Here is a 14,275-nt window from a genome sequence, read left to right as displayed (position 1 = left end):
TAAAGGGGCCAATATAATTTCTTAAGAGTCCATATGCATAGCTAAAGGCTACATAACAATCAACAATGCCAGATAGGAGATACCTTCTTTTAAGTTGTTGGCCAGGGTGACCAAAGGGACTCCCAAATAGTAACCCAGCATAGAACTGGGAAAATGAACAGCTTACCCTACTCTTATTGAAAAGAGTATTGACAACTGATTGCTGCTAGAAGAGGAACAGCTGACCCTCCTAAAACAAAGACCTCTATATAGGCTGACTTGATTCATCAGAAGGGCAAGTAGTGGGGATTGGCTGGGGTGCCGACAACACAGCAGATAGTAGCAGGGATATCAGAGTATAAGGGCTCTAGTTGGGGGGAGGGTGCCATCTGGGAAGTGGGTGTATAGTCAAATAAGATGGTTTTGGATGTTCTGTGTGATATACACACACACAAAAAAAATCAACAATTTTTTTTAAATGTACTATGTTTTAGGAGGAAGCATGGAAATTTATGTCACGCTAATTAGTAGAGGTGATAAACATTACCATTGAAATGTACCCGATGACTTCATAGACATACACAGGCACCAAAGATCCAAGTGCAATCGATTATGACTAGTAAGAGTCAGATGCATACAGATTAGAGACCCATGTGCAAACATCTCAGTGTTAATAGCAAAAACAATGAGTCTTTCTGCAAGGAACAATATATTCTAACATGAAATGGAGATCTTTTTTAAAGGTTAAAAAACTCATTCAATTTTATGTCTTAATGGGCTTATACTGAGTTCAATATTGTATAACTGTATCAACTCAACTGTGTACCTAGAAACTTACACCCACTTGTGAAAGAGATGTACTCTTGCCCTGGAGTATGTAACTGAATATGTTAAATCTGTAATGAAATGCTTCTTCTAATCAAATAGTTATTAAAATTTTTTTAAATGATAAAAAAATAAAAATAATTAATAGATGTGAAAAGCATTACCATTGAAATCTACCTGATGGCTTTATATCCATGCTCAGAAGCCAAGGAGCTCAGAAAATAACCTACTCTCACTAGTAATAATCAGATATATAGAGATTATAAATGCATGTGCAAACATCTTAATATCAGTTGCATTGAAAGTGAATTTTTCTGTATGAAACTGTGTATTTTAATAATGACATGGGGATCTTTTTTTAAAGGTTAAAACATCATTTTCTTTTATGCCTTTTAGGGTTATACTGAGTAAAATATTGTATAACTGTAACAATTCAACTGTAAACCTAAAGATGGACAATTTTGAAAGAGATGCATCTTAGCTCTGTAAACCTAAAATTTTACAGCCGATTTTGAAAAAGATGCTTCTTAGCTCAGAAAATTGTTATTGAATATGTCAATTCTGTTGTAATGAAATGCTTATTCTAAGTATGTGGTTATTAAATAATTAACGGGAAAAAAAAAGATTTATTTTGAGAAAATACTAAATCATATTCTTCAAGAAGAAAGGCAAATTCCAAAGGAAGGAATAGAATCCAGGAAGAAGTAATGTGAGAAATGATGATGGTAAAATCTGGCAGTATGTCAAAAATCCCCTCAACCAGAAATTATCAGAAATTTTGGAGGAAGTTGACATCAGAGCATGGTTTAATTACATTGTCATGAAAACAGACTGAAGAAGGAATTTGAGAAGGAAATGAAGCTTTATAAAGATCCTTGTCATATTCAGGAGAGGAATGAGATATATAAATTTAAGTTTTCATATTTTCACCCTACTTGGTAATCACTTCCATTAAAAAAGACACAAAATTCCCTCAAAATAGTTCTGTTACAAAATTAACAATTTCTGTGCCTTCCTTACATGGATCACTTTGACACATTTTTACATCTAAAAATTACACTTACCACATTTAAAGACAGCAAGAGTAAAGAATGGAAATGGATAGAAGGGGGAAGGAATGGAAGGAGGGAGAGAGAATGAGAAAAGTCCCAAGAACAGGACAGTGTGATCCAGATATGAAAATATTTCTGGATTATTTAAATGAATATAAGATATTTTAAGACTAAATCAGAAAAGAATAGCTTTGTATAGAACCATTTGAAGGAAATAAATCCCTAAAAATCCATCAATAAAGACAGTTTTTAGGACAAAAATGAGTAAGTCCATGAATAAAATAATTTAATTTTCTGGAAATAGTAAAGTAATATAAATCACAGAGAGTGAAAGCTAAGATAAAAGGAATCTGGAACTTTCTGGTTCCTTCACCTCTCTGCCTGACCCCTACAGTAATCCTCAGGAGATATACTGCTGACCACAAGGTTGACCAGAAATGGTCATATTATGTTCTTGAAAATCACTAAAAGGATAGGTTTCAGGTGTTTCTAAGAACAGTCACAAAAGGGAGGGCTATGGTTTGAGTAGGTTTTGTTGATCTGGGGTTCCTCTGCTGCAGGTGTGGTCCCCAGAGTGGTAGTGCTAAGGTGGTGGAAGCTCTAAGAGATAGAGTCTAGAGGAAGGAGATTAGTAGGTCATGGATGCCTCACCCTTATGAAGAGATTCACACTGTCTTGGTAGGTCATGCCTGGTAGAGCTGAACCAGCTCCCACAAGAACACATTCTTAGGAAAAGGGAGCCTGGCCCCTCTGGTCTCTTCTTTCCTGTCTCACCCTCTGACCTCTTCTGTGTAGGTTCCCATCCTTGTGTAGCCATATGCCATGAGGGAAGCCAAGAAGGTGCTGTTGCTGTGCAGGTACAGAATTGTGAGCTAAGTTAACTTCTGTTCTTACAGAAGTATGGGAAAACGTAACAGGCTAAGAGAATCAGTATATGAGAATAGTGTGTTAGCTCAGCTTAGTCAATCCACAATTTCTGATTTTGTCTATGAAGTGCCATGCATTGGTTAAGTCAATTCAAGCTTCTGAGGTAAATCCAGTCTTACTTATTTGCAGACTTCAGTCTTCAATTATTTCTTTTTTAATTTTTCAAAATATTAATGTGTATGTGTGTGTACATGCCTGCATGAATTTATGTGTACCATGTATATCCAGGAGCCCACAGAGGTCAGCAGTGTATCAGATGCTGGAATTACAGGCAGTTGTGAAGGACCATGTGGGTGCAAACCTAGGGCTCTGAAGGAGCAGCAAGTGCTCTTAAGTACTGAGCTATCCCTCCAGCCCCAGACTTCAGTCTTCTTTATGCTTTCATTTTCTTTCAACTGTCTTCAAGATAAAATTGTTTCTCTGGGTATTCCTTTAAAGTATACAGATTCTAAGCTGGATGAGTGCTAACTATTCAGTTAGAATTCTGGTGTGCAGAGTATGCCACTCCATAAAGGGATTAACCCAACTATTCTAAAGTAGCAGGTGATTCCTGAGCTACAGCAGGTTGTGTCCTCCTGACTTTATTTCAGCTAAGAAAGCTAAACCAGAAAGGCAAATCTCTATAGGGAAGAACTGTTTTCCATTTTTAATATTTTAAAATATTAATTTATTTATTCACCTGTGTGTGTGTGTGTAGGCAGACACATGGCATTGCACATTTGTGAAGTGGAGGAATCTAGGGAGTTGGCTCTGTCCTGACATCTTGTGGCATCTGGAATCAAACTCAGGTCCTCAGGTTTGGGTGCCAGCACCTCTACCTGCGGAGCCAGCTTGCTGGCTGACCATTTTCCTTTGATTCTGTAGTCCTTTGTACCTCACTGGCAGCATAAATAAAAAGCTTTTTTAATTGACACAGCAGTCCTTAACAGGGATGACAAAGTATATGGGCTCCACTGGGCGGGGGGGGGTGGGGGGGGTGGTATGGGAGGTACCAGTGGGGATGGGGATATAAAGATGATTAAGATTGTTAGAGATGTTCTGTATAAAATACACAAAACTTCAATAAAAACAAATTTTAAAAGTATACTTAACCTGTTGCTTTCCATAACTGAGAAGTTATGTTGTCTATTCTTGGAAAAAGCATAGCATGTTTGGTTTTGTGTGTTCTCAGGAGACAAGTATTCTTGGAGGTTTTTTGTTTGTTTGTTTGTTTGTTTGTTTGTCTTTTTTGAGACAGGGTCTCCCTATAGCCCCAGCTGTCTTGGAACTTATCTTTCACCTTGCACAAAAGTCAACTCCAAATGAATCAAATACCTCAATGTGAAGCCTGAAACTCTGAAGCTGTTAGAAGAAAATATTGGCAGTAACTTATAAGATACAGGTGTAGGAAAGGATTTTCTAAATCGGACTGAAGTTGCTCAGGAATTTATTCCAGCAATCAAAAAGTGGGACCTCATTAAAGTAAAAAGCTTCTGTACAGTAAAAGAAACAATCAAAAGAGTGAAGAAAAAACCCAGAGAATGGGAAAAAATCTTCACCAATGACACATCTGACAGAGGTCTAACATCCAAAATATATAAAGAACTCAAAAAACAAAGAATGGAGAAACGAAATGACCCAATTAAAAGATGGGCTAAAATCTGAATAGAGAGTTCTCAAAGGAAGAAATAGAGACTTTTTTTAAATTTAAATTTGATATACCTTTTGTGCTGGATAGCTTAAGTTGTCCACTTGACACACCTGGGTTGAGAGATCCTCAATAGGGGAATTGCCTCCATGGCCTGTGACCTTGTCTGTGAGGTATTTTCTTGATTGTTGAGTGATATAGAAGGGCCCAGATGGCTATGGATGGTGCCACCCCATGGGCAGGTTGTCCTGTATTATATAAGAAAGTGGGCTGAACATGGGCCAGGGGAGTAAATCAGTAAGCAACATTCCTCCATGGCCTGTGCTTCAGCTCCTGTCTCCAGGTTCCTGCCGAGTTCCTACCCTGGACTCCCTCAGTGATGAACTGTGACCCAGGAGATATAAGCCAAATAAACCCTTTCCTCCCAAGTTGGTATTGGTCAGTGTCTTGTAACAGCAATGGAGAAGCAAACTAGAACACCTTTAGACACATTTAATCAGTAAAGTTTTTCACCCTCTATGTATAATGCTCAGAAAATAACTTTCATATATAAACTTAACTTTTAAGGTACTTTCTCTGAGTGGTAGCTCTTTCAGCTCCATGATACACTATAGGATAAGCAGGAAAGACAACATTTTGTTAGGTTTAACGGATGAGAAACCAAGTATCACAGTTTGCTCAAAGGTGAGTAGCTGGTAGGCAACAGCAACTGCAACAGATCTTTAGGATCCTCATGCAGAATGCATTCTATTAGATGAAAGTACCTTGTTAAAGAACTTTATAGAAAGACTAGAGACAATTTCGTGGCACCTAAAAATGATTGGATTTTCACACAAGAAAGACTCTGGATTATCTTGTGAATACTTCTATTCTCCCTCAAATGGACACTAGTCTCTGAATTTCCACTTAGGCTGACCACACAGCAAGCAGGGTGTAATGTGACCAACTACACTCCCTGCAACTACTCAGGGTGATTGTAAAGGGGATGCAGCTGATTTAGCAGTTTTGTTTTTAAAACAGAGCTTTGAGGTCAAGGAATCTAGGCATAGACCTATATACAATGGGTGATAAACAGAGAGTTTATTAAACTGGGAAGGCTGGACACATTTACAGGAGAGGGTCCACAGACAAGGACAATGAGGTACTCATTTGACTGCCCTAGGATAAAATGAAAAGTATTTGCATGCAGAAGCATATGTGTGTGCCTGTGCCAGGTACATGCATGGAGTTCAAGCATTCATTAATTTAACTCCTCTGAGAAAGAAACTTTCACAACATGCTTTAGAGAAAGGAAAAAGATCCATGAAGGAAAAGCCACACATGCCTTTTCAAAGGATACGAACTTGTGAATGACACAGATGAACTTGTAAACTAGTTCTTTCTATATCTGAAGGTCAAGTCAGCTTGCCTGTCAGGAGGTAGGAGAGAAGCAAGGTTAGATACCTCATAAGGCATGGGAGGCCAGGGGAGCTAGACTCTTTTCCGTGACTTTGGATTCAGGTTGCAGAATCTGAGTGGATCTGAAAGGGATGGAAGTATAAATATCAGGTAAGAGTATCCATGTAAAATGGTAAAAATAGCTGTTTTACAGCTGTGTCAGATGTAAATGTGTGCTGGTATCTATGTTTGTACAGAAAGCACACTGTAAGCAGATTATCCCATTAAAGTAAAAAAGTCGGTCTGTAGGTATGAATTTTAAAACATTTTCTTATTTCTGTAAGCTACAAATAATTTTTTTAAATGTCCATTAGTCATTGAAAAGTGCAGAAAGGAAAGGCATACAGCTTTTTCTTTGGGAACTAAAATGAATAAGCAATGAAATATGTTTAACTTTGGATATAAGAGCTGGAACCCAGATGGGAGTTCACTGAGCCCATACCCACCCCAGGAAGGGCCTGATTAAATGGATTCACAACTCCTTTAGTATAATATTCTCAGCCAGGAGTGGTCTTGCCCATCCCTGCAACCCTAGGGAATATGTAGCAATGGCTAGAGATGTTTCCTTTGTTTCAATAGAAGTATGCTAGCATTATCTGGTGAGTAGAGGCCAGACAGACTGCTGAGCACCTGACAGTGGACTGGATAATCCTATATAGTAAAGGATGATGTAGTCAAAACATCTATATTGTCAAGGCTATAACCTGCCTTCTCTCCTCACTGGGAGAAAGATAAAGCAGGGTTTAGCCTTGACTATACTGACAAGACACAGATGCTCAAAGTGACCAATGCTCTCATCTGTATTACCTTCTGGGTATAATGGGACAAAGTTAGCAGAGGAGATGGCCAGGCTAATACCAGACCTAAAATGCAATATGAATTTCACCATGTGTACCTCAGCCTGACCCCTGATCAAGCTTCATGTGTCTCTGCAACACAATAAAATCTAAGTCAATGTAATTACTCTACTTCAATATAGCCACAGCTAACCATGGCCACTTATGATGTACATGAGTTCCTACACAATAAGTCTCTACACAATGAGACTCTGGCATTCTGGCTAGTGAGCTCCCAATCACAGCATGCTGCAGGAAATTAATAACTTCTCTGAGCAGCTGTTTTAACCACTGACTCTAAGAAATGACATTTTAATATTAAACTGCAGATTACTCTCTTTGGGGAGAATAATCTCTTTGAAATTGTCTGTTCTTTAGCTTTAATGAGAAAAGCTAAAGGGGGAAAAATTAATTATTTCCCATGGTCTCATTCAGGTTAGAAAGATGTTTCAGGATTTACAATACACCTAACAATTCTGCATCCAGGCTCAGATGCGTAGAGAAACTTAGCCTAGTTACTCATAAACAACAGACCCGAGGCTTAATGTATGGGGTTAGATCATCAACCTTTCTCAGCTATACCGTTTCAGAGCCTCCTGTTTGTCTGCTGTGCCAAGACCACTTCACTACCTCTACAAGAGAGCCAAAGGCTGTGCGCAGACATCACTCCTCCCTCATGGCTTCAGGAAATTTTGAGGTATTTCCCATGATCAACCTCTCTTACAATCCTCTTTCTACTTTTATATCAGAGAGAGAGAGAGAGAGAGAGAGAGAGAGGATCAATTTAAATTTAGATACTACATAAAAAGAAAACGTGATATTTGTCTTTCTGAGTCTGGCTTATTTTGCATACACAAAAATCTCCAGTTTGATACATTTCCCTACAAATGTTATTTCATTCCTGTGACTGCTTGACTTTGCCTGATGAGAGAGAGAGAGAGAGAGAGAGAGAGAGAGAGAGAGAGAGAGGATCAATTTAAATATAGATACTACATAAAAAGAAAACGTGATATTTGTCTTTCTGAGTCTGGCTTATTTTGCATACACAAAAATCTCCAGTTTGATACATTTCCCTACAAATGTTATTTCATTCCTGTGACTGAATAAAAGAGATAAATTCTACTATGTGTATACCATATTTTCTTTTTCCATTCATTTATTGGTGGACATCTAAACTGGCTTCATTCTTAGCTGTTGTGAATAGTGTGGTGATAGACATGAATGTACAAGTATCTCTGGTATGTTTACTTGGAGTCTTCTGAGTATGTACCCAGAAGTGGGGGATCTGAGTCATGGGACAGTTCTATGTAAGTTTTTGAGGAACGTCTACACGGACGTCCACATTAGTTGTACCAGTTTACATTCCTGGCAGCAGTGAATAAGGGGTCCTCTTTCCCCACATCCCCACCAGCATTTGTTATCAGTTGTTTCTTGATGCTATCCATTCTGACTGGGGTGAGATAAGATGAAATTCCAAAGCATTTTTAATTTTTATTTCCCTGATGGTTAAGGATATTGAAAAGTTTTTCACTGGTCATTTATATTTTAACAAGTTTAACTAATTTAGAACAAATGTTCTGCTATGCCAGTAAGCAAAATTTTTGGTTAGCTTCAGCAACTGATATCATCCCCACAGTTAACTCTGAAGTTGTGGCATACTCCATGGCAAGAGGCCTCAAAGACTAATGAAAGGCCTGAAGTGGACATCAGCACCTCTTCCCAGCTCTGCTGCTGACTTGGACACCTCTGTTGACTGCTCTAAGCCAATTTCCACATAGGTTAATAAGCAGAGTTTTGTAGGTAGTGCTGAGTGGCCCAGGTGTCATGCTGAGGCAGTGCAAGTGACAGCAAAGGGGCACAGCATGGATTTAGCACCTTGGACTATTTCTCCCCGTCTCTCTCAGAACAAGTGTCTGCTGAGGCTCCTCTACGGGGTTCTGGAACTTAATCTGGTTCTGAACAATATTTCTCAAATTTCAGGAAGTGGGAAGTGGAACAGGCCTATATAAGAGGAGAGACAAACTAGCAAAGGTAGAGGTTACTTAGGGAATGGCAGTCAAGCCAGCCAGGTGAGGCATGTTTATGCACAGGAGAGGAAGGAGAGGTTGAAAAGGCCAGTTGAAGTCAGACTGTACAAAGTGTTGACTTCCCAGCAGTCCAGAATGGACTTGGAATCACTTTACCTATACTTGTTATTTTCATTTTAATGCCTTTCATTAGATGATGAGCTGTTTGACAGCAAGATCAGTCCTCTTATCTGTCTATAGGACTTCACCATGCCTGTGGCAGACATGGGTGGAGAACACACCCTGCTACCTTTAGATAGGGCTGCTCTGAAAGAAACCATCCTCGGCCTGCTACAGGGCATTTATTAGCAAGGCTCGGATTTAGAGCAGGGGACAAGACCATGTATCATGTTAGTTACAGAAGCCAAGCAGCAGGTGAAAGGACTGTGAACTCTGTCTCTGCTTCACTTTCATAGTTCTTAGTCTTCATCACCGTTCCTAAAACACAGTTTCCAGTGTGAACCCAGGGGTCATTTAAAAATGTTTCTAGGCAGGCCTACACCTAGATGAGGAGCCCACTGTCCTCTGAATTCTATTTCTAGACCAGTTATCAGTGTCTATTGTACAGATTTGGATCAACATGGGGCTCTGATGTTCTTCACGGGATGAAATAACTGGGCTTTTTTGTTGGGAAATAGGGACAGACCAGAGTGGGCATGGGAGGAGAACTTGAGGCACCAGACCGAGGCAGAGAAGCAAAGGCACCTAGATGCTCTCTTTGCTGGGTGAACAAAAGCAGGTTGTCTACTCTGAGCCCCAGATTCCTCAATTTAAATAGGGACCATTTTCGAGAAAGTTTTAGAAGGATCAGGTATACAAACACCACAGCATGTATCTGACAGCAGGAATACTATGTGGATGCCCTGAGAATGTACAAAGGTACTCAAGCACCTTCAATTAATTCATTCAGTTGAACCAAATACAATACCAAATACAATACCCAGCCTAATCTGAATCCTTCAGATGCCTACCTGCATCCCTCACCAGCATAGCACGGTCCCGCATATTCTTGTGTGTCTCAGAGTGCTTAGCTTCTCTTATAGTGCCTGTATCCAGAAAATTACAAAATTATAATGCAAATCAAGATTTCTTTGTTTTTCCAAATAATTGCCTTCTATTTACAGAGCAGGACTTTTCTCAGGATTAGCCATCCCAGTTTTAAATTTGAAGAAGGAAATGATCTGTGATTCCGTGATTTCCCATCTCACTGAGTCCCTGGTAGACTTCCAATATCCCTGCCAGCACCTAACATCTGGCACCTGACCTTCCTCTTCCAGGACCCAGTTTCCCCATCCTGATGATTCCTGTCTGGTCTTGCAAAATGTGCTCTGTCCCTTTTATAAGAACATGTTGGACTAACATTCTTAGAGATATAAACTCAGAAATAGGGGAACAAAAAAATCCATGAGCATTTGGCTCAGGCTGTTTACTGTTTTGGGGCTCTCAGACAGATCTCCTTGAGAGTGTAATGAAAGCAGCAAATGCTGTACCTAAGAAGCTGTCAGCCTGTAGGCCTCCAAGTCGGATCTTGGGGCTTGGGGGCTCTCCCAAAGCCCCCTAAGACTCCCAGAATCAGAACTTTCGATGTAGGTTGAGAAACTGAAGCCTAGAGAGGATGAAAGCTTTAAAGATCATCCAGTAAGTCTGTGAATAGACCTTCATTTCTCTGATCATTTTGCCATTCTTATTTCATGCTGTCACATACATGTGCCTGTGTGATAACATGATTCAAAAAGAACTGTTCTTACCTGCCTCCTTACATGACTCAGTAAGTCAAGGAAACTATTCACCTTCCCTGGAATTCGGTAGTGAAACAGCAGCAGCACTGTTTGGACTTTAAATCTGACCATCTTGATTCAAAGCTGTTTACTCTCAGCCACATCATGTCAGGCAAAATGAAAGAGGCACAGAAAGCAACTGTGCAAAGGGCTGTAGTAGCAAGGCAAATGACTGCCTATTCCTGCAAGGGGGGATCTGAAAAGGATTGATGGGGCTTGAATGCAGGATGGTGGAAAAGGAAAAGGAGGGTTTTTTGCCTGAGGAAGAGCATTGCAATATGATTGCCTGCACAGTATGAAGACCAAGTTTGAACATGAGGATAAGGGAGTGGGTCCACAGCATCATTACATTTCTCCCACCATGGATAGCACTTCTATCAACAGCAGAGTTAATACTCTGCCATGTCTATGTATATGGCAAATTAATTTCTTACCCAAGGTCTTAATACATCTTGAATCATCATTAAAAAAATGCAGAAAATTCTCTGAGTTAAATGTGAATCCAATGGGCAGTAACTTCTTTGGAGAAGACAAGTTAGTTTAATGCTTTAAAAGACCACCTCTGAATCACATGGCCTGAGTTCAGATCCTGGGTCTGCCTTCTACAAGCTGTCTGACTTCTGGAAATCCCCTCAACCTTTCCATCTCTCAAAGTTCTTGTCTATGAAAGAAACAATCATGCCTGGCTTCAGCATATCTGAAAATCAAGCAAAAATAATAGGCCAGTGTCAGAAAGCATCAACAAAGCAAGCTGTTATTATTACTGTTTAATGCTTAATCTAGGAACAATACCTCAAAGAATTCTCAACAGATAGACATGAAAAGACACTTAGCAATCACTTGGGTCCAATCTCCTACTCATCTTTAGAATGGATTTGCATATTAGCTACTTCTTCCCTAACTGTGAACAAATATCTGGCAAAACAACTTCAGAGAGGCAGGATCTTGGGAGGGATACTCAGAAGAGTCAGTCTGTGTCACCTGCATCTGTGTTTCTGGATTCATTGTGAATCAAATTCCTAACAGCATGAGTTCCCTAGCAATTGTTTATGGCAGAAAAGATACAGGAAAAACAGGCCTGTGTGGGCTTATCTGGTTTTCTCCTTCCCCTCTTTTATGTCATCTGTGCCCCTACCCATGATGTCACTGACCATGTTCAAAGTTGGTCTTCACCCTGCCAGTCCTCTACTGAAACCCAGACTTCATACCACAGAGGTAAACCTAATCAGTTTCCTAGGTGATTGTAAGTCCAGTTCAGATGACAATGAAGGTTAGCTATCACATTTCATTAAAATAATACATAAATACTAAATAAAGTAAGAAAGTAACTAAGCCTTGAAATAACCTTGAAGATGTTTCTGGATCTTTAACACTGGCATATTAAGTGAAGCACAACAGTTAAGATCACTGGAATACTCATTTTTGAAGCCTTTAATCACTATGCATGTAGTTTGATTTTCTAGAGGCCACTGTGCTCAGAGTAAGCCAACATTGGCCTAAGTGCAGATAACCACACTGACAGCCTTGAGGTAATATAAAGAGAGAGATGAAGAGAGATGCTCACAGCAAGACCCAACCTGCTCTCCCCTGGGCACTCCTTTTCCAGCTCTTATCTATACCTGCATGTGAGAAGATCCCATTCCAGAACCATCTAACCCTGCTTTCCCAATCCCTGACTTTAAGAATTAGTGAGAAATAGGAAAATGAGAATTGTTATTTCATTTCATTAGGTTTTGTGATGATTTGTTAAATACCAATAGACAAACAATATGGACTTTTACTTCTCAATTGAAATGTTCTGTGCTTTTTCCTACATATAGGAATTAAGAAAGAGAAAAGTTCAGGGCCTATTTAAAATTCCTACCTCCTTTTAGATTCCTTTCACTCAAGGGCAGGGAAAAAGAAAGCCTTATCTTGAGATGTCGTACAGGAAAACAGAACACAACCACAAAATTCTGCTTACTTTAAATTTAACAAAATTGAATTTGCATTTACCATTGGGAAGAGTTGTACTACATGACCCTGGGAAACATATAGCTCATGTGACCAACCAGGGGAGCAGTGAGTCTATCTTCAGCCAGGCAGTGGATTTGACTTGGTGGTCACAGCACCTACTCTCCCTCAGTTTCTGTCCAAGTATCCCAGAGAAGGTTCTGATGGTGATTGTAGACTGCATTCCTCTTCATACACCTTCTCAGTTTGATGAGCTCCAATAAGGCAGCACATAAGCAGCACAGGAAATGCAAGCCATCTGTACCAGAGCCTGGGAACACACTTTCCCCAGTCCCCTTGCTGGTGTGGTCCTGGCATGGAGCTGGGCCTCTGGAGAAAAGAATTAAAGAAACAAGTCCAGAGAAGAACATGGGATTCCACTTCCATTCATCTTCCTTATTTTGCAAACACCGCATTCTGCAAATCCCATGCCAGTAAAGCTTTTGGATCAGCCTTCAAATTCTTCTGGATCCTTCAGGGAGGAGATGTCAGGACTGGCCAAGAATCTAAGTGGAAACTGATGACAGAAGCTGACATTAATCAGCTACACAGTATGTTCTTCCCAGCAGGTTTCTTCCAATAAATCAAAGGCCAACAAATCCAAGGGGTGTTTAGCCATGAGAGAGCAACTGTTTGCTGTTCTCTTCCCTTGCTAAAGATGATGAATTTAATGTGTAATTGAATCCAACACTGGTGGACGTGGGAGTGTTTGCTGTAGGTGTGGGATGCGCATACCACGTACACTCACATTTCCTTGCAGGCATTCCTGCCTTCTGTGCGTCACCATTTACACTGATGTCTCTTGGTCAAGGGAGACTCTTCCCACCTAGTGATCTGAAATAGACTCACTCTTTTGAGATGAAATCCATAGGCTGTTTGGGGACCAAATGATTCCTTTCCCTTCCTGCAAGAACTAGTTAAGAGATTTAAAATCATGAATGCACTGTCTTTTTAAAATCCAACAAGAGACCAACTTCTTTGAACATCAGTATATAAGAAGGCAGAAGTGCTGGATTCAAAGACAAAGGTAGCCTTGGGGTAGAGGTCATCGTTATCTAGGGTCTTGCCTTTAAGTAGAGCTCTTAGTTTTCTTCTCTGAGACTGGTTTTATCTCTGTTGTTATTGTTTTTTGTTGTTGTTGTTTTTGTTTTTACAGGTGCTTCAAAACATTTTATTTTTTTAATATTTTTTAGAAGCCTGTCATTACAGCTTTAACATACTCAATAACAATTTAAAGATCAAAGATACATTTCTTTCAAAAGTGGCTATAAAATTTTTAAGTTCACAGTTGAATTAATACAGTTATACAACATTGAACTCAGTATAAAGCCTATAAGACATAAAATTTAATGAGATTTTAGCTTTTTAAAAAGATGTCCATTTCATTTTAAAATATAGTTTCTTAAAGAAATACTCATTGTTTTTCCTAATAATACTTAGATGTTGGTGCATGTGTGTCGAATCTGTATGTATCTGATTATTACTAGTCATGGTCGGTGGCATTCGGATCATTGGCACCTGTGTGTGGATATAAAATAATTGGATAGATTTTAATGGAAATGTTTATCACCTCTACTAATTAACATGATGTAAATTTTATGCTTACTCCTCAAATATAACTAATTTTTTAAATTTGTTAATTTTTTCCCAGTTAATTGTTTATTTAATAACCACATACTCAGAAGAAGCATTTCATTACAACAGCATTGACATAGTCAATAACGATTCACTGAGCTAAGATGCATCTTTTTCAAAA

The sequence above is a fragment of the Nannospalax galili genome, unplaced genomic scaffold (assembly GCF_000622305.1).
Source record: "Nannospalax galili isolate Female #2095 unplaced genomic scaffold, S.galili_v1.0 scaffold69, whole genome shotgun sequence".
Taxonomy (NCBI): domain Eukaryota; kingdom Metazoa; phylum Chordata; class Mammalia; order Rodentia; family Spalacidae; genus Nannospalax; species Nannospalax galili.
The sequence above is the reverse complement of the archived record's forward strand: the minus strand, read 5'-3'. Positions refer to the sequence as shown.